The sequence below is a fragment of the Gossypium arboreum genome, chromosome 4 (genome assembly GCF_025698485.1).
Source record: "Gossypium arboreum isolate Shixiya-1 chromosome 4, ASM2569848v2, whole genome shotgun sequence".
Lineage (NCBI taxonomy): Eukaryota > Viridiplantae > Streptophyta > Magnoliopsida > Malvales > Malvaceae > Gossypium > Gossypium arboreum.
In genome coordinates this window covers 49,227,691-49,246,981 of record NC_069073.1, presented here as the reverse complement: position 1 = coordinate 49,246,981, position 19,291 = coordinate 49,227,691, and positions in this window count along the sequence as shown.

Here is a 19,291-nt window from a genome sequence, read left to right as displayed (position 1 = left end):
TTTGCCAAAATCGATAGCTAGCTCCGAATCCGATTGCTCCAACAACCCACGCCTTCAATCCAACACTTAAGAAGACACTAATCATTGACGTAAAATGTCAATTAAAACCCTTAGAGCCACATGCCCCAAATCGATAGCCTCCCTAGATTTTAGGGACTTGACTTTTCCTAACTTTGTAAAATAGGACCGATCCGAGATGATGAACACTTACCCCTTACTCTTTTTGATCTCCACGTAATCTAGTGCGATTTATCTTTCAAACGACGGTAGAACTCGACTCCAAGTTTTGAAGTTTCGACTATAAGCCCCCAAATCTATGGTTTTCGGCTTTAGGGTGATGAAGGAGATGACAATGTGGGCTATAACCTTGATGTAGAATTGCCGACAAGTATCTAGGGTTTAGAAAAGATGATTGTCGTTTATTAGGCACAAAAATATCGAAGGATTTGGCTTGGAAGAAGTCGGCACAACTAACGTATTTTCGAGGTTTGGCTTTTGTGGTTTCGCACAATTGTTGATGAGCAGTGGGTTTGATGAACGGTTTTGAAGAAGAAAATGAAGGAAGAATAATAGAGAGAATGGTGGTTTAATTAGAGAGTAAAGAGAGAAAAGAACAACCCTAAGGTGTTTCAAGAAAAAAAACGACACCACTCAACACCCTAAGTGCCAAATACTAACCTAATACCCTTGTGCCAAAATCCCTTTCTAATTCCCCTAATTCGCCAACTCTTAGCCTCTCCAAATCCTCAAATCTCTCCCTTATCACTCCTTAATCCAAGCGTTTACCGATTCAAACTCTCCTTAGCGTAATCCACGGACTCCAACACTTACCCTCCACCACTTAAAAATAAATGCATCTATTTGTCAACACAGGAGTCGATCCCATGCTTTCCCCAATGCTCCACACAGACCTTTTTAGGAGCCTAGTGGCGTCACCCTTGCCACTTTACTAAGGCTCTTTTGTGATGCAATTTGCCCATATCTCTATACAAGGGCCATCTAGCGTAACCCCTAACTCCTAAGTCCAAAATTCAAAAATTCAACCGGTTTTGGCCAACACATGGGCCTTCTATAAGCCCATTTACCTACTCAAAATATTAATTCCACATCCAAATACAAAATTTTAAAATCTTTACAAAATATTGAAAATCGCGAATAAATCCGAAAATCGGGATGTTACAACTCTACCTTCCTTAAAGAAATTTCGACCTCGAAATTTTACCTTATTAGAATAGTTGAGGGTCTTGTTGACGATAGTCTCCTCAGTGTCCCAAGTAGCTTCTTCTTTGCCATGGTTCCTCCAAAGTACTTTCACTAGTGGAACAGATTTCCTTCTCAACACCTTGACCTCACGATCAAGTATTTGCACGAGTTCCTCTTCAAGGTTAAATCATTGTACCTCGATTTACAGAATCGGTATGATAAAAGTTGGGTCGATCGATCAGCCTCGGCATGGATACATGAAAAACATCATGGATACGATGCGTTACGTGGTAACTCTAGCCGATAAGCCATTGGTCCAACCCGCTAACAATTCGGTAAGGCCCAATAAACCGTGGGCTCAACTTACCCTTCTTACCAAATCTCAAAATTTTCTTCCAAGGGAAACCTTCAAGAAAACCATATCCCTAACAATGAACTCAATTTCTTTGCGCTTCAGATCCAGATATCGACTTACATCTATCGGATGCCTCCTTTAACCGATCCCTTATCAGCCTAACCTTGCTTTCATGTCTACCACCAATTCGGTCCAAGCACTCGTCGTTCACTCAACTCGTCCAACACGTCGGCATCGACATCTTCAGCCCATAGAGCGCTTCAATGGTGCCATCTGAATACTTGCTTGATAGTTGTTATTGTAAGCAAACTCGCCAAGGGCAAGTAGTCCTCCCAACTTCCACGAAAATCAATGATACAACCTCTCAACATATCCTCCGTAACACGAATAACCCTTTACATTGTCCATCCATGCGTGGGTGAAAAGGTGCTAAAATCCAATCGTGTACCCAACGCTTCTCGCAACTTCCGCCAAAACCGAGATGTAAACCTAGGGTCTCGATCAAAAATTATCGACACCGGCACCCCATGCGGTGCACTACCTCGCCACATATAACTTGGCCAACTTTTGCGTTGAGTAGTCGAGTGCGAACAGTATGAAATGAGCAGATTTTGTTAACCTATCCACAACCACCCACACCGAATCTTTCTTGGTTGGTGTCAAAGGTAACCACTCACAAAGTCCATTGTTACTCTTTACCCTTAGTCGATGGTATCCGAGCGAAGATCGATTTGGAGAATACCAAGCTCCCCTAAGTCGGGTCAAATAGATCGTCAATTCTTGGTAGTGGATACTTATTCTTAATCGCCGCTTGTTCAATGGCGATAATCGATGCACATGCGCATCGTTCGTCCTTTTCTTCACAAGCAGGACCGTGCTCCCCAAGGAGACACACTAGGCCTAATGAAGCCTCTATCTAACAACTCTTGAATTTGAGCCTTGGTTCCATTAACTCCTTCGATGCCATCCTATAGGGTGCAATAGATCTTTGAGTCTGCTCGGGCAACAAATCGATTCCAAACTCAACTTCCCGATTCGGAGGTAATCCAGAAGCTCTTCCTAAAACATCCGAATTCCCTAATAGTTCGATGGTCTCCACAGTCGGATCCTCGATTTCACTTGGCTTACCAAAGCCGATATGCCTCGCACCCCTTGTGCATCAGCTTTTTCAAAGACTCAACGCCGATACTACATTGGATAAGTAATCCTCCGTTCTCCAATAATCATCACCCTTCATCATTGATAGTCCTTAACACCATCCTCTTAGCTACACAATCCAAAGTTGCCTTATGCTTGGTCAACCAATCCATCCCTAGTATCAAATCAATTCTTCAAGCGGTAACTCCATCAAATCCTCATAGAAAACCCCGCCTTGAATCTCCGAGACACCTCCTTGAAGAGTTTCTCTACCTTAATCGAATGACCTAAAGGACTTATCACGCACACCCGACACACGCCTCCTCAAGTACACACCGTAACCCCGAAATGTTCTATGCCACATATGAATGGGTTGATCCCACATCAATCGTAAGCAAATAAGGTACACCATATAAAAAACGCATCAGTTATGACATCAAAAGCGTCACCCTCCTCATGGCGACAAGCGGCATACACCAAAGTCATGGACGAGCATCCGCGTTACCAATACCCCTACTGTGTGCCCCACGTCCACGGCCATTACCACCGCGACCTTGTCCACGACCTCTTGGCAGCGGCGGTCCATCCCTCACAGGTTGAGCCGGTCGTACAGCCCCTTGTTCGGCCACCTGAGCCTGAGTGGCCCTCCTAGTACAATCCTTAATCCTATGCTCCTTATACCCACAACGAAGACAAGCCCCAAAACGCTTCCAACACTCTCTTTGATGCATTCTGCCGCAATCCCCACAAGCTTGCGGTCTACCTGTGTTCACCGGAATCGCCGAACCGGTTCCTCCATCCTAGCTCTCTTAACATTTCGATTTGCAAGACCGGCGGTCCAAGATCCCTCCCGAACCGATTCTCGATCCTTATCACGATTCTTCCGCTCACTTTGTTTCACCTCCTCGGCTATCTTAGCCTTCTCTACCAAAGGCAAATCTCGCTCTCTCTGAGCTATGAGCACCCTTAACTCATCTCCGAGGCCATCCTCAAAATGAACGCTGCGCTCGTATTCTTTGGAAATGATGCCATTAGCATACCGACTCAATCGTAGAAACTCCGCCTCATATTCAGCAATGGTCTTATTTCCCGAGTCGATTTAAGAACTCCTTTCACGTGCATCCACATAGCTAGCTCCAACATATTTTGCCTTAAAGGTCCATTCGAATAGCTCCATGTTACCCTCTCATTGGGGTACCCTCTCTCACAAGAATCCACCACCGATCGCGTCATCCCAAGAAAGAACGACACCGCCCTTTCAACTTCTATTCTACGGAGCGCCTAGGTCATCCATGATCCGCTCAGGGCTTCCAACCAAGATTTCACCACATTTGGGGCCACCCAGACACGCCTAAAATCTCACTCATTGGCCAAGTCGTTCGAAATGGACCCCTATTCATGGGCCCGATGTTAGCTCGCCACCCTTTCCAAAACCCTCAACATGGCACGAGACAAAGCGTCATCCCTCGCGGCCGGGTCATACGGCCCATTTTCATTAATCGGTGGTGGGCGTGCCTCGCCACCGGTATGTGTTCGATGACGCAGATCCAAATTGGTGCTACCTCGGCCTCAACCACGGCCTCTTCCCCGAGTAACCCTTGTACTCATAACGATTTATCTGTGTACGAATTTTATGACATTAGTTTACTGGTTTCACTGTTTATTATAGAATGTCTTATGAACAGATAGAGTTTCAGAGTTATTTTCGTGCAATCACAATTTAGCTACGGTCCTAGTTTTGTAGCCCTAATACTACATTATCAATAGCACTATCTCTAAGGCTCAAGATTATCTACGATGATTATTTCCAAATTCAGCCCATATAAATATTTAAAGCAGAAAAAGAACACTTACAGACTTGGTGCCGGGGATTCAGTGTGCCACTTCCTTATCAGTCCAATTAAAATTTAAAAAAAAACCCATGTTTTTGTTTACATCAAAATAAAAGATTTGATTTGAAAACACTTTTATTTTAAAACTATTGATTTAACCCGCTTAACAATAGAAAAACTTTGAACATCTTCGAAAACTTATAAAAAACCTTTTTTAAAAAGATTTTCGAACCCGATCCACAAATGAGTTGTTGCAACCAGTGCTCGATACCACTAAATGTAACACCCCAAACTCGCCCAGACGCGTTACGGTAATTTAGTATGTCACATGGAGATGTTTCAAAAAACGTGTGTTTATCTAAATTCTTTGTTTAGAGTTTAGCAAAAATCGTTCTTGTTTTAAGTTAAAGTGAATGGAAGTCAAACCGTAGAAAGCCGAAAATAGGAGGTGAGTCTTATAGGACCACTTAAGTACCAAGCTCTTCCGGATCCAATCCTAGACATGCACACATCCATTGCCACACTTTAAGCAGGTTACGTGTCTACGAACATTAAAACAAGTTTAAGTCTGCTTAAAATATTTATTTTCTTGGAAAAACATTTACTTTGCGGAAACTTTGCGCGTCATCGTGATCTTTTTAAAACAAGTATTTTTATAAAATGAACCCTAGTGCTAACCATTTAATAATCCCCAAAATAAAATTAATTAAAAGAGCGGCCTTATTACAACTTTAAGCATACTAAAAATAATCCAAATTAAATGCTAAACTTATTAAATCCGAATCAATCTTCATGGCCATTCTCAATCCCGCCCAACTCCAAGTCCACCAACTAGGGCTCACCCGCAAGGATGGAAAAGGAAGGGGTGAGTTTGGGAAACTCATTGCATCGTAAACCCATCCAAAGCCCAAATCACTCGAGCCCATTGGGCCTAAGCCCTATTCAGATAACGAAGACACAAGGACCAAGCCCTTTTTTTACATAACAGTGTGGCCCATAGGCCCGCTTCAAGAACATAGGTAACAATAGTAGTAATGCATGCAAACCCATCCGGGAGACTACTCAACCAACCAACCGCTACATCGCACCCGCACCAAATTTCACCACTCCATATGGGGAATATCTCAACCCACCCAAATTTATACTCCACAGTTAAAAGAACGCACTCAAATATCGATAAGTTGAGGCAAAGCCTCCAAAGACGTGGATGAACCACTTTCAATACTTCCTCCATCAATACCCCAATCCCATGCAATGATATTAATAAAAGCATATCATGTAAAATACAAGATTAATCAATCATGCGCTTTAGCCAATTTAAACCCTAGGGGTATATCGATAATTTTGCTCTTTAGGGGTAATTTTCAGAACTTAGCAACTACACAAGCTATTTCATAATTTTCAATAGTTTTATGCAGTTTGGTTCCACCATCTAACTAACGAGCTAATTTGCCCATCTCTTACCCATATTAGTCCGTAAGCCCATTGGGCCCAGCTTTTGGCCCATCGAGGCCCTCTTTTTCAAGTATGCGTAAGACGTCACACAAACTTACTTACCACCTTGCGTGCTAGATCTAACAATTACTCTCGCCTTGAGAGCATTCGCATACTCACAAGCCCATGAAATGCCTAATTTTGACATTTCGCTTTTGTCGAATTGAACTAAGAAAGGGTGTTCTAGACACACTCGCTTTCACATTTATAGTGAGACTCTTCCGATGTCCTACAATAGATTAGCATAGTTCTTATTTACAAACCATAATCACTAAACCCACAACCTACTTATCCATGATCGAGCCATGTCCCTAAAAGCCTTTGAAACCTTACCTTTTTGCCAAAATCGATAGCTAGCTCCGAATCCGATTGCTCCAACAACCCACGCCTTCAATCCAACACTTAAGAAGACACTAATCATTGACAGAAAATGTCAATTAAAAACCCTTAGAGCCACATGCCCCAAATCGATAGCCTCCCTAGATTTTAGGGACTTCGACTTTTCCTAACTTTGTAAAATAGGACCAGATCCGAGATGATGAACACTTACCCCTTACTCTTTTTTGATCTCCACGTAATCTAGTGCAGATTTATCTTTCAAACGACGGTAGAACTCGACTCCCGAAGTTTTGAAGTTTCGGCTATAAGCCCCCAAATCTATGGTTTTTCGGCTTTAGGGTGATGAAGGAGATGACAATGTGGGGCTATAACCTTGATGTAGAATTGCCGACAAGTATCTAGGGTTTAGAAAAGATGATTGTCGTTTATTAGGCACAAAAATATCGAAGGATTTGGCTTGGAAGAAGTCGGCACAACTAACGTATTTTTCGAGGTTTCGGCTTTTGTGGTTTCGGCACAATTGTTGATGAACAGTAGGTTTGATGAACGGTTTTGAAGAAGAAAAATGAAGGAAGAATAATAGAGAGAATGGTGGTTTCGGCTAGAGAGTAAAAGAGAGAAAAGAACAACCCTAAGGTGTTTCAGTAAAAGAAAACGACACCACTCAACACCCTAAGTGCCGAAATACTAACCTAATACCCTTGTGCCAAAATCCCCTTTCTAATTCCCCTAATTCGGCCAACTCTTAGCCTCTCTCCAAATCCCTCAAATCTCTCCCCTTATCACTCCTTAATCCAAGCGTTTAGACTGATTCAAACTCTCCTTTAGCAGAATCCACCTGGACTCCAACACTTACCCCTCCACCACTTAAAAATAAATGCATCTATTTGTCAACACAGGGAGTCGATCCCATGCTTTCCCCAATGCTCCACACAGCACCTTTTTAGGAGCCTAGTGGCGTCACCCTTGCCACTTTACTAAGGCTCTTTTTGTGATGCAATTTGCCCATATCTCTATACAAGGGCCATCTAGCGTAACCCCTAACTCCTAAGTCCAAAAATTCAAAAATTCAACCGGGTTTTGGCCAACACATGGGCCTTCTATAAGCCCATTTACCTACTCAAAATATTAATTCCACATCCAAATACAAAATTTTTAAAATCTTTACAAAATATTGAAAATCGCGAATAAATCCGAAAATCAGGATGTTACAACTCTACCCTCCTTAAAGAAATTTCGACCTCGAAATTTTACCTTATTAGAATAGTTGAGGGTACTGTTGACGCATAGTCTCCTCAGTGTCCCAAGTAGCTTCTTCTTTGCCATGGTTCCTCCAAAGTACTTTCACTAGTGGAACAGATTTCCTTCTCAACACCTTGACCTCACGATCAAGTATTTGCACAGGTTCCTCTTCGAAGGTTAAATCTGACTGTACCTCGATTTCTGCAACTGGTATGATAAAAGTTGGGTCAGATCGATACCGCCTCAGCATGGATACATGAAAAACATCATGGATACGATGCAGTTCTGGTGGTAACTCTAGCTGATAAGCCACTGGTCCAACCCGCTTAACAATTCGGTAAGGCCCAATAAACCGTGGGCTCAACTTACCCTTCTTACCAAATCTCAAAATTTTCTTCCAAGGGGAAACCTTCAAGAAAACCATATCCCTAACAGTGAACTCAATCTCTTTGCGCTTCAGATCCGTATACGACTTCTGTCTATCGGATGCCTCCTTTAACCGATCCCTTATCAGCCTAACCTTGCTTTCAGTGTCTGCCACCAATTCCGGTCCAAGCACTCGTCGTTCACCCAACTCTGTCCAACACGTCGGCGTATGACATCTTCGCCCATAGAGCGCTTCATATGGTGCCATCTGAATACTTGCTTGATAGCTGTTATTGTAAGCAAACTCCGCCAATGGCAAGTAGTCCTCCCAACTTCCACGAAAATCAATGATACAACCTCTCAACATATCCTCCAGAACCTGAATAACCCTTTCTGACTGTCCATCTGTCTGTGGGTGAAAAGCGGTGCTAAAATCCAATCGTGTACCCAACGCTTCCTGCAACTTCCGCCAAAACCGAGATGTAAACCTAGGGTCTCGATCAAAATTATCGACACTGGCACCCCATGCAGTCGCACTACCTCCGCCACATATAACTTGGCCAACTTTTGCAGTGAGTAGTCGGTACGAACAGGTATGAAATGAGCAGATTTTGTTAACCTATCCACAACCACCCACACCGAATCTTTCTTGGTTGGTGTCAAAGGTAACCACTCACAAAGTCCATTGTTACTCTTTCCCACTTCCATAGCGAAATTTTCACAAAGTTGCAGAATCCCAAGGCAATTGGTGCTCACCTTAACTTTCTTGCACGTCAGACATTTCCCAACAAATTCAGTCACCTCTCATTTTAATCCGGGCCACCAGTACACCTCTCGCAAGTCTCGATATAACTTATTCCCCCCAAGATGCAAGGCACAGAGTCTACCATGAGCCTCTTTTAGAATTAACTGCCTCAATTCAGGGTCCTTTGGAATACAAACCCTTCCACGAAAGCACAGAACTCCTTCAGTGTTCAACCCAAAATCCTCGTTCTCACCACTCTTAACTTGCTGGAACCGAAGAGCTAATGAATCGTCCTTCAACTGTTTTTCCTTAATCTGCTCAGTCCAAGTAGGCCTTACTTGTAGTTCTGCCAACAAGCTTCCATCGTCGTACAGACTTAATCGTGCGAACAAGGCTCTCCAATCAGTAACAACCCTTCGACTCAACGCATCCGCCACCATATTAGCCTTTCCTGGGTGGTACTCTATCGAACAGTCATAGTCTTTAAGCAACTCCACCCATCTTCTTTGCCTAAGGTTCAACTCCTTCTGAGTCAACAAATACTTTAGGCTCTTATGATCTGTGTATATGATGCACTTTTCCCCATATAAGTAGTGTCTCCAAATTTTTAACGCAAAAATCACCGCTGCTAGCTCCAAATCATGCGTAGGGTAATTCACCTCATGAGCCTTAAGCTGTCGCGATGCATAAGCGACCACCTTGCCCTCTTGCATCAGTACGCAACCTAACCCCACATGCGAAGCATCGCTGTATACAGTAAACTCCTTCCCGGACACCGGTTGAATCAACACTGGCGCTTCAGTCAATACCTTTTTCAACCGATCAAAAGCTTTTTGCTATTTCTCGGTCCAGACAAATGGTACTCTTTTCCTTATGTGTTTTGTCAAGGGTACCGCCATCACCGAGAAACCCTCCACAAACCTTCTGTAGTAACCTGCTAACCCTAGAAAACTCCGAATTTTCGATACTGACCTAGGTGGCTTTCATTCCAGAATTGCTTCAATTTTACGAGGATCCACCTTAATCCCCTCGGCAGAGACCACATGCCTTAGGAAGGTTACCTCCCTCAACCAGAATTCACACTTCTCAATTTCGCATAGAGCTCCTTTTCCTTAACACTTGCAGACTGTCGGAGATGCTCATCATGATTCGCCTCCGCTTTGAGTATACCAGATATCGCCGATAAAGATGACTACGAACCGATCCAAGTAAGGTTAGAATACTCGATTCATCGATCCATAAAAGTCTGCAGTGCGTTAAATCCCCAAATGGCATGACCACGACTCATAATGTCCATATCGAGTTCGAATGTTTGTCTTATGAATATCCCTTCTTTACCCTTAGTGATGGTATCCGAATCGAAGATCGATTTGGAGAATACCAAGCTCCCCTAAGCTGGTCAAATAGATCGTCAATTCTTGGTAGTGGATACTTATTCTAAATCGTCGCTTTGTTCAATGGCGATAATCGATGCACATGCGCATCGTTCGTCCTTTTCTTCACAAGCAGGACCGGTGCTCCCCAAGGAGACACACTAGGCCTAATGAAGCCTCTATCTAACAACTCTTGAATTTGACCCTTCAGTTCCACTAACTCCTTCTGTGCTATCCTATAGGGTGCAATAGATACTGGAGCTGTTCCAGGCAACAAATCGGTTCCAAACTCAACTTCCCGATTCAGAGGTAATCCAGAAGCTCTTAGGAAAAACATCCCGAATTCCCTAACAGATTCGATGGTCTCCACAATCGAGATCCTCGCCAACTTGGCTTACCAAAGCGAGATATGCCTCGCACCCCTTGCGCATCAGTTTCTCAGCCCTCAACGCCGATACTACATTGGATAAGTAATCCCTCCATTCTCCAATAATCATCACCTCTTCATCATTGATAGTCCTTAACACGATCCTCTTAGCTGCACAATCCAAAGTTGCCTTATGCTTGGTCAACCAATCCATCCCTAGTATCAAATCGAATTCTTCAAGCGGTAACTCCATCAAATCCCCATAGAAAACCCTGCCTTGAATCTCCAGAGGCACCTCCTTGAAGAGTTTCTCTACCTTAACCGAATGACCTAAAGGACTTATCACAGACACCCGACACACAGTCTCCTCGAAGTACACACCCAGAACCCCAGAAATGTTCTATGCCACATATGAATGGGTTGATCCCACATCAATCAGAGCAGTATAAGGTACACCATATATAAAACCGTACCAGTTATGACATCAAAAGGCCCCTCCTCATGCGCGACGAGCAGCATACACCAAAGCTGGCCGACGAGCATCCGCGTTACCAATACCCCTGCTGGGTGCCCCACGTCCAAGGCCATTACCACCGCGACCTTGTCCACGATCTCTTGGCAGCGGCGGTCCATCCCTCACAGGTTGAGCCGGTCGCACAGCCCCTTGTTCGGCACCCTGAGCCTGAGTGGCCCTCCTAGCACAATCCTTAATCCTATGCTCCTTAGACCCACAACGAAGACAAGCCCCAGAACGCTTCCAACACTCTCCTTGATGCATTCTGCCGCAATCCCCACAAGCTTGCGGTCTACTTGTGTTCACCGGAACTGCTCGAACCGGTTCCTCCATCCTAGCTCTCTTAACATTTTGATTTGCAGCACTCGTTGGTCCAGCATCCCTCCTGAACCGATTCCGATCCTTATCACGATTCTTCCGTTCATTTGTTTCACCTCCTCGGCTATCTTAGCCTTCTCTACCAAAGCAAATAAATCTCGCTCTCTCATGAGCTATGAGCACCCTTAACTCATCTCTGAGGCCATCCTCAAAATGAACGCCTCCCTCGTGATTCTGTGGAAACGATGCCATTAGCATACCGACTCAATCGTAGAAACTCCGCCTCATATTCAAAGAATGGTCTTATTTCCACGAGTCGATTTAAGAACTCCTTCTGCGTGCATCCACATAGCTAGCTCCAACATAATTTGCCTTAAAGGTCTGCTTGAATAGCTCCCATGTTACCCTCTCACCGGGGTACCCTCTCTCACAAGAATCCACCATCGACACGCTTCATCCCGCAAAGAACGACACCGCCTTTCAACTTCGTTCTACTTGAGCAGTCTAGGTCATCCATGATCCGCTCTGTGGCTTCCAACCAAGATTTCGGCCACATTTGGGGCCACTCCAGATCGCCCTAAAATCTCACTCCGTTGGCTGGCGGCTTTAAATGGACCCCTATTCATGGGCCCGATGTTAGCTCTGGCCACCCTTTCCAAAACTCTCAACATGGCCTGAGACAAAGCGTCATCCCCTGCGGCCGGGTCATACGGCCCATTTTCATTAACCGGTGGTGGACGTGCCTCGCCAGCTGGTATGTGTTCAGATGACGCAGATCCAGCTTGGGTGGTACCTCGGCCTCAACCACGGCCTCTTCCCCGAGTAACCCTTGTACTCATAACGATTTATCTATTTACGAATTTTATGACATTAGTTTACTGGTTTCACTGTTTATTATAGAATGTCTTATGAACAGATAGAGTTTCAGAGTTATTTTCGCGCAATCACAATTTAGCTACGGTCCTAGTTTTGTAGCCCTAATACTACATTATCAATAGCACTACCTCTAAGGCTCAGTACTATCTACAGTATTATTTCCAGTCCAGTTCCATATAAATATTTAAAGCAGAAAAAGAACATTTACAGACTTGGTGCCGGGGATTCAGTGTGCCACTTCCTTATCAGTCCATTTAAAATTTAAAAAAAAAACCCATGTTTTTGTTTACCGAAAATAAAAAGATTTGATTTGAAAACACTTTTATTTTAAAACTATTGATTTAACCCCGTTTAACAATAGAAAAACTTTGAACATCTTCGAAAACTTATAGAAAAAACCTTTTTTTTAAAAAGATTTTCGAACCCGATCCACAGCCAAGTTGTTGCAACCAGGCTCTGATACCACTAAATGTAACACCCCAAACTCGGCCCAGACGTTACGGCCGAATTTAGTATGTCACATGGAGATGTTTCAAAAAAATGTGTGTTTATCTAAATTCTTTGTTTAGAGTTTAGCAAAAATCTGTTATTGTTTTAAGTTAAAGTGAATGGAAGCTGTGCACTAGGTAGAAAGCCAGAAAATAGGAGGTGAGTCTTATAGGACCACTTATGTACCAAGCTCTTCCCGGATCCAATCCTAGACATGCACACATCCATTGCCACACTTTAAGCAGGTTACGTGTCTACGAACATTAAAACAAGTTTAAGTCTGCTTAAAATATTTATTTTCTTGGAAAAACATTTACTTTGCGGAAACTTTGCGCGTCATCGTGATCTTTTAAAAACAAGTAGTTTTTATAAAATGAACCCTAATGCTAACCAGTTTAATAATCCCCAAAATAAAATTAATTAAAAAGAGCGGCCTTATTACAACTTTAAGCATAATAAAAATAATCCAAATTAAATGCTAAACTTATTAAATCCAGCAATCAATCTTCATGGCCACTCTGAATCCCGCCCAGCTCCAAGTCCACCAACTAGGGCTCACCTGCAAGGATCGAAAAGGAAGGGGTGAGTTTGGGAAACTCAGTGCATACAGAAACCCATCCAAAGCCCAAATCAGCTCGAGCCCATTGGGCCTAAGCCCTATTCAGATAACAGTACACAGTGGACCGAAGCCCTTTTTTTTTCATAACAGTGTGGCCCATAGGCCCAGTTCAGTAACATAGGTAACAATAGTAGTAATGCATGCAAACCCATCTGGGGAGACTACTCAACCCACCAACCGCTACACTGCACCCGTACCAGCCCACCACTCCATGTGGGGAATATCTCAACCCACCCAGCCCTACACTCCACAGTTGCAACAACGCTGCTCAAATATCAGTAAGTTGAGGCAAAGCCTCCAGTACGTGGATGAACCACTTTCAATACTTCCTCCATCAATACCCCAATCCCATGCAATAGATATTAATAAAAGCATATCATGTAAAATACAGTATTAATCAATCATGCAGTTTAGCCAATTTAAACCTTAGGGGTATATCGGTAATTTTACTCTTTAGGGGTAATTTTTGTAACTTAGCAACTACACAAGCTATTTCAGTAATTTTCAACAGTTTTATGCAGTTTGGTTCCACCATCTAACTAACAGGCTAATTTGCCCATCTCTTACCCATATTGGTCCGTAAGCCCATTGGGCCCAGTTTTGGCCCATCGAGGCCCTCTTTTTCTGAAGTACGTTAAGACGTCACACAAACTTACTTACCACCTTGTGGTGCTAGATCTAACAATTGCTCTACGTCTTGAGAGCATTCGCATACTCACAAGCCCATGAAATGCCAAAATTTTGACATTTCGGCTTTTGCCGAATTGAACTAAGAAAGGGTGTTCGGTACACACCTGTTTCGCGACAACTGCTAGTGAGACTCTTCCGATGTCCTACAATAGATTAGCATAGTTCTTATTTACAAACCATAATCACTAAACCCACAACCTACATATCCATGATCGAGCCATGTCCCTAAAAGCCTTTGAAACCTTACCTTTTTGCCAAAATCGATAGCTAGCTCCGAATCCGATTGCTCCAACAACCCACGCCTTCAATCCAACACTTAAGAAGACACTAATCATTGATAGAAAATGTCAATTAAAAACCCTTAGAGCCACATGCCCCAAATCGATAGCCTCCCTAGATTTTAGGGACTTCGGCTTTTCCTAACTTTGTAAAATAGGACCAGATCCGAGATGATGAACACTTACCCCTTACTCTTTTTTGATCTCCATGCAATCTAGTACAGATTTATCTTTCAAACAATGGTAGAACTCGACTCCCGGAGTTTTGAAGTTTCGGCTATAAGCCCCCAAATCTATGGTTTTTCGGCTTTTGGGTGATGAAGGAGATGACAATGTGGGGCTATAACCTTGATGTAGAATTGCTGACAAGTATCTAGGGTTTAGAAAAGATGATTGTCGTTTATTAGGCACAAAAATATCGAAGGATTTGGCTTGGAAGAAGTCGGCACAACTAAAGTATTTTTCGAGGTTTTGGCTTCTGTGGTTTTGGAACAATTGTTGATGAACAGTAGGTTTGATGAATGGTTTTGAAGAAGAAAAATGAAGGAAGAATAATAGAGAGAATGGTGGTTTCGGCTAGAGAGTAAAAGAGAGAAAAGAACAACCCTAAGGTGTTTCAGCAAAAGAAAACGGCACCACTCAACACCCTAAGTGCCGAAATACTAACCTAATACCCTTGTGCCCAAATCCCCTTTCTAATTCCCCTAATTCGGCCAACTCTTAGCCTCTCTCCAAATCCCTCAAATCTCTCCCCTTATCACTCCTTAATCCAAGCGTTTAGACTGATTCAAACTCTCCTCTAGCAGAATCCACTTGGACTCCAACACTTACCCCTCCAGCACTTAAAAATAAATGCATCTATTTGTCAACACAGAGAATCGATCCCATGCTTTCCCCAATACTCCACACGGCACCTTTTTAGGAGCCTAGTGGCGTCACCCTTGCCACTTTACTAAGGCTCTTTTTGTGATGCAATTTGCCCATATCTCTATACAAGGGCTATCTAGCTAGAACCCCTAACTCCTAAGTCCAAAAATTCAAAAATTCAACCGGGTTTTGGCCAACACATGGGCCTTCTATAAGCCCATTTACCTACTCAAAATATTAATTCCACATCCAAATACAAAATTTTTAAAATCTTTACAAAATATTGAAAACCGCGAATAAATCCAAAAATCAGGATGTTACAGCCGTGGGTCAGTTATGGAACGACTCTGGTCTAATGGGGCTGAGATTTTTAGGGGAATCGTTGGAGTTGCCCCTAATGTGGCTTAATATCATATTGTTGCCACAGAGAGAATAATGGATGACCTCGACTGCACCTCGAGTAGAAACTAAAAGGTGTAGTGTCACTACTGCGTGATGAAGCCTATCAGTGGTGGCTTACAGTTAAAGAGGGTACTCAGCCCGACTGGTTGACCTGGGAATTTTTCAAGATTGCTTTCTAGGGAAAATATGTGGGCTCTAGTAATGTGATGCCTGGAGGAGAGAGATTTTGAATTTAATTCGAGGGGACAAATCTGTGGCTGAATACGAGGCTGAATTTTTGCGACATAGTTGTTATGCGTATGGGATAGTGTCTAGTGAATTTGAGCATTGTGTTCGATTCGAGGACAGCCTCAGGGATGATTTAAGGGTTTTGATACCTCCACAGATGGAGTGAGATTTTACTGTATTAGTGGAAAAGGCAAAAATCACCGAAGACGTGTAGCACGTTAAGCGCCAGAACAGTGAGAAGGATAGAGGTAAGAACAAAAGGGTTTGGGAGCCCTCAAGTTCAGTTTTAAGGCCTAAGAAAAAGGCCAGAGTTGATGGACTAGTCAGAGTTGGGGCTTCTGTTGCTGCTATTGGACCACAGCTGTAACAGCCAAATTTTTCAGTGGTGTCAGAAACAGTGATTCGAGATCACTAAATCCGACGAGTAAGTTTAGAAATTTTAACAAATAATAATTATAGGCCAAGCGCGAACTTAAAAGAATTATTTTTAATTAGAGAATTTTGCGATTTTAAAAGAATTAATCAAGTACTTTTGGTTGAAAACGAGGTATCGAGACCTCGGATTTATAAACCGAGCCATAAATATTTTTATAAATATTTATGGAGTGTTATTAAGTTAGTATTAAAGTTTCGTTAGAAAATTTTAACGTTTGGTTAGTCAATTAATTAAAAAGGACTAAATTGAAAATAGTGCGAAATTTATTAAATTGTGATTAAATAGTTTAAGTCATTAAAAAGGAGGGATTTAAAAGGAAATTGGACCCAAATTGTATGGGCTGGACGGTTGGGCAAGAAAATCAGCAAAAAAAGACAAGGAAAAACAAGGGCAAAATGGGAAATTTTGCAAATTAAACATATAAAACAAGACAAATTTAAAAAATCTAGAGATATCATCATTTTTCTTCAGCAAAAACGCCATGGGAGGTATGAAAGCTACTGGTTTTTCATACTTTGACATATGTGAGTTCAATTCTTACCCTTTTCTTTGAGATTTTTATGTTTTTGTGACTTTTACAATTAGGTCCAAGTGTTTAATTCATTAGTTTTTGATTTTATGAACAAAATTAAAAGATATCATTGATAAGTGTTAGCTGTTTCTGATGAAATAAAATGAATTTGAAGCTTTGATTTTGTTGTTTGATGATTTTATCAAGTAATTTCAATAGAAATTGATTTTAGGACCTAATTGTGAAAAAGTTGTGAATTAAGGTTTAGTGTTAAAATTTTGATTTTCAAAGATTGTGTAATAGTTTCGAATGATGGAATAAAATGTTAATTGAGAAAAATTAGCTTAATATATGGGCTAATTGAGCAAGGACTGAATTGTATGACCTTTGAAATTTAGAGGAAAAATGGTAATAAACATCTTGAACTAAAACAATATTGGACAGCAGAAGTAGACTAACTTTGAAAAATCACCATAAATTTTAGAAATCGAATTAGAAGATGAATAAAATATGAAATCAAAGCTTATTGAGTCTAGTTTTTCATAGAAGAAACGGTGTAAGCAATGGATTTGTAAATTATGAGATATAATGAATTTTGTGAGACAAGGTTAGAATGAATTCGGGTTCCCCTGTTTTTTCTTTGGAAAATCACAAAAAATTAGAGAAAATTAATTAGAGTCTCAAATTTATATGCTTAGAATCCTTAATGAGTCTATTTTCAATAGGAATCAATAGGAACATTATCTGAGTTTTGTACTATGATATAATTAATTTTTAGTGAAGAGAAGTCAGAACTGTTGGATAGTGAAACAGGGGAAACTTTAATGAATAAACTGTACTAATTGGCTAAACCAAAAATTTTAAAATTGTATGGTGAAATTATATGTGAGTCTAGTTTTAGCGAAAATTTACAGATCTTAATTTTGAGCTCTGTAGCTCGAATTATAAATAATTGAGTGACTATGACTCGTGTGAACAGATTGATGTGAGCGTTAATAAGTAAATTGTGAATTCGTACTTACAAGAGTGTTATATACATTAAGGATGTGGAATGGAGAGGAGGAGGAGGAAAAATATATATGAATATTCAGTTAGCATGGGTAATTTGCATGTTTTAAGCTCATGGACTAAATTGAATAAAAGTAAAACTTTAGGGGGCAATTTTGTAAAAATGCCAAAAATGACTAAATTGAAGGGAATAAATTGTTTTATTATCTAAATTAATAAATTGAATGAAATAATCAATTTATGATTGGGTGAAATTTGGGAAAATGGTAAATTACCAATATGCCCTTAAATCTTGGTATTTCTGCAATTTAGTCAGGTAGGTTCGGATACCCTGAATGAGCATGTAAATATGAAAATTTAATTATTGTATCGTATTTTATATGATATTTTGAATTGAATATATGAAAAGGATGTTACATGAAACATGAAAATGAATACTAAATAATATAAATTAATTAAAATTATTCTGAAAATTTTGGTAATGCCTCGTATCCTATTCCGGTCTCAGGTACGGGTATGGGGTATTACAACAGCCCTGCATTGATTATGGGAGACGCCATCAGGGCGAGTGCTGGAAAAGGGTTGGGGCATGTTTCAGGTGTGGATCTTTGGAGCACCATATCAAAGATTGTCCATGGAGGCCTCAGTAGATGCAAGCCACTGAGGGGTGTTCAGCAGCCACCAAGAGGCCGTGGTCGGGCCAGAGGTGGAAATGGTTTGGGCCGTAGTCAGAGAGCACCAGGCTGAGGTGCTAGTCATACTAGGGATAGATAGCCAACTCTGGTATATGTTGTACGACACCAAGAGGATAGAGACGCCTCAGATTTTATCATGGGTACGTTCTTTATTCATAATGTACTTTATAATGCACTGATTGATGCTGGATCTACGTATTCATATATAAAATGTACGGTGTCTGAGACCTTGGGTTTAATGGTTGAAAGCACTACGAGTAAGGTTACTGTGTTGAGTCCATTAGGGCAGTCAGTGAGGGTAAATAAATTATTTATGGATGTATCCTAGGAGGTTCAAGGAACTATAGTTTTGGCGAACTTAATGGAACTCCCTTTCGGAGAATTGGATTTAATACTGGGTATGGATTATCTGGTTAAAAACCAAGTGAATTTTGCTTGTACTGCTCAGCGAGTGGTATTGAAAACTGTGGAGGGTAATGAGGTATGGTAATTGGGGAGCTTCGAAATTGTTTGTCAAATGTGATTTCTGCACTAAGCGCTGAAAAGTTGCTTCGTAAGGGTCGTGAGGCGTATCTAGCCTACACCGGTATTTTTGATTCTGAGGGTTCTTCTATTAAAGATATCAGAATAGCTAAGGAATTTCTAGATGTTTTCCCCGATGAACTACTTGGGTTACTGCCAAACCGAGAAGTTGAGTTTGGGATTGAGCTCTTGCCTAGTACAGCTCCAGTGTCCATCGCCCCTTATAGGATGGCACCGAAGGAGTTAGTGGAGCTCAAGGCTCAGATTCAAGAGTTACTGGACCGAGGGTTCATCCGCCCTAGTGTGTTTGCATGGGGAGCACCAGTTTTATTTGTGAAAAAGAAGGATGGATCCATGCGTATGTGCATCGACTATCGACAACAGA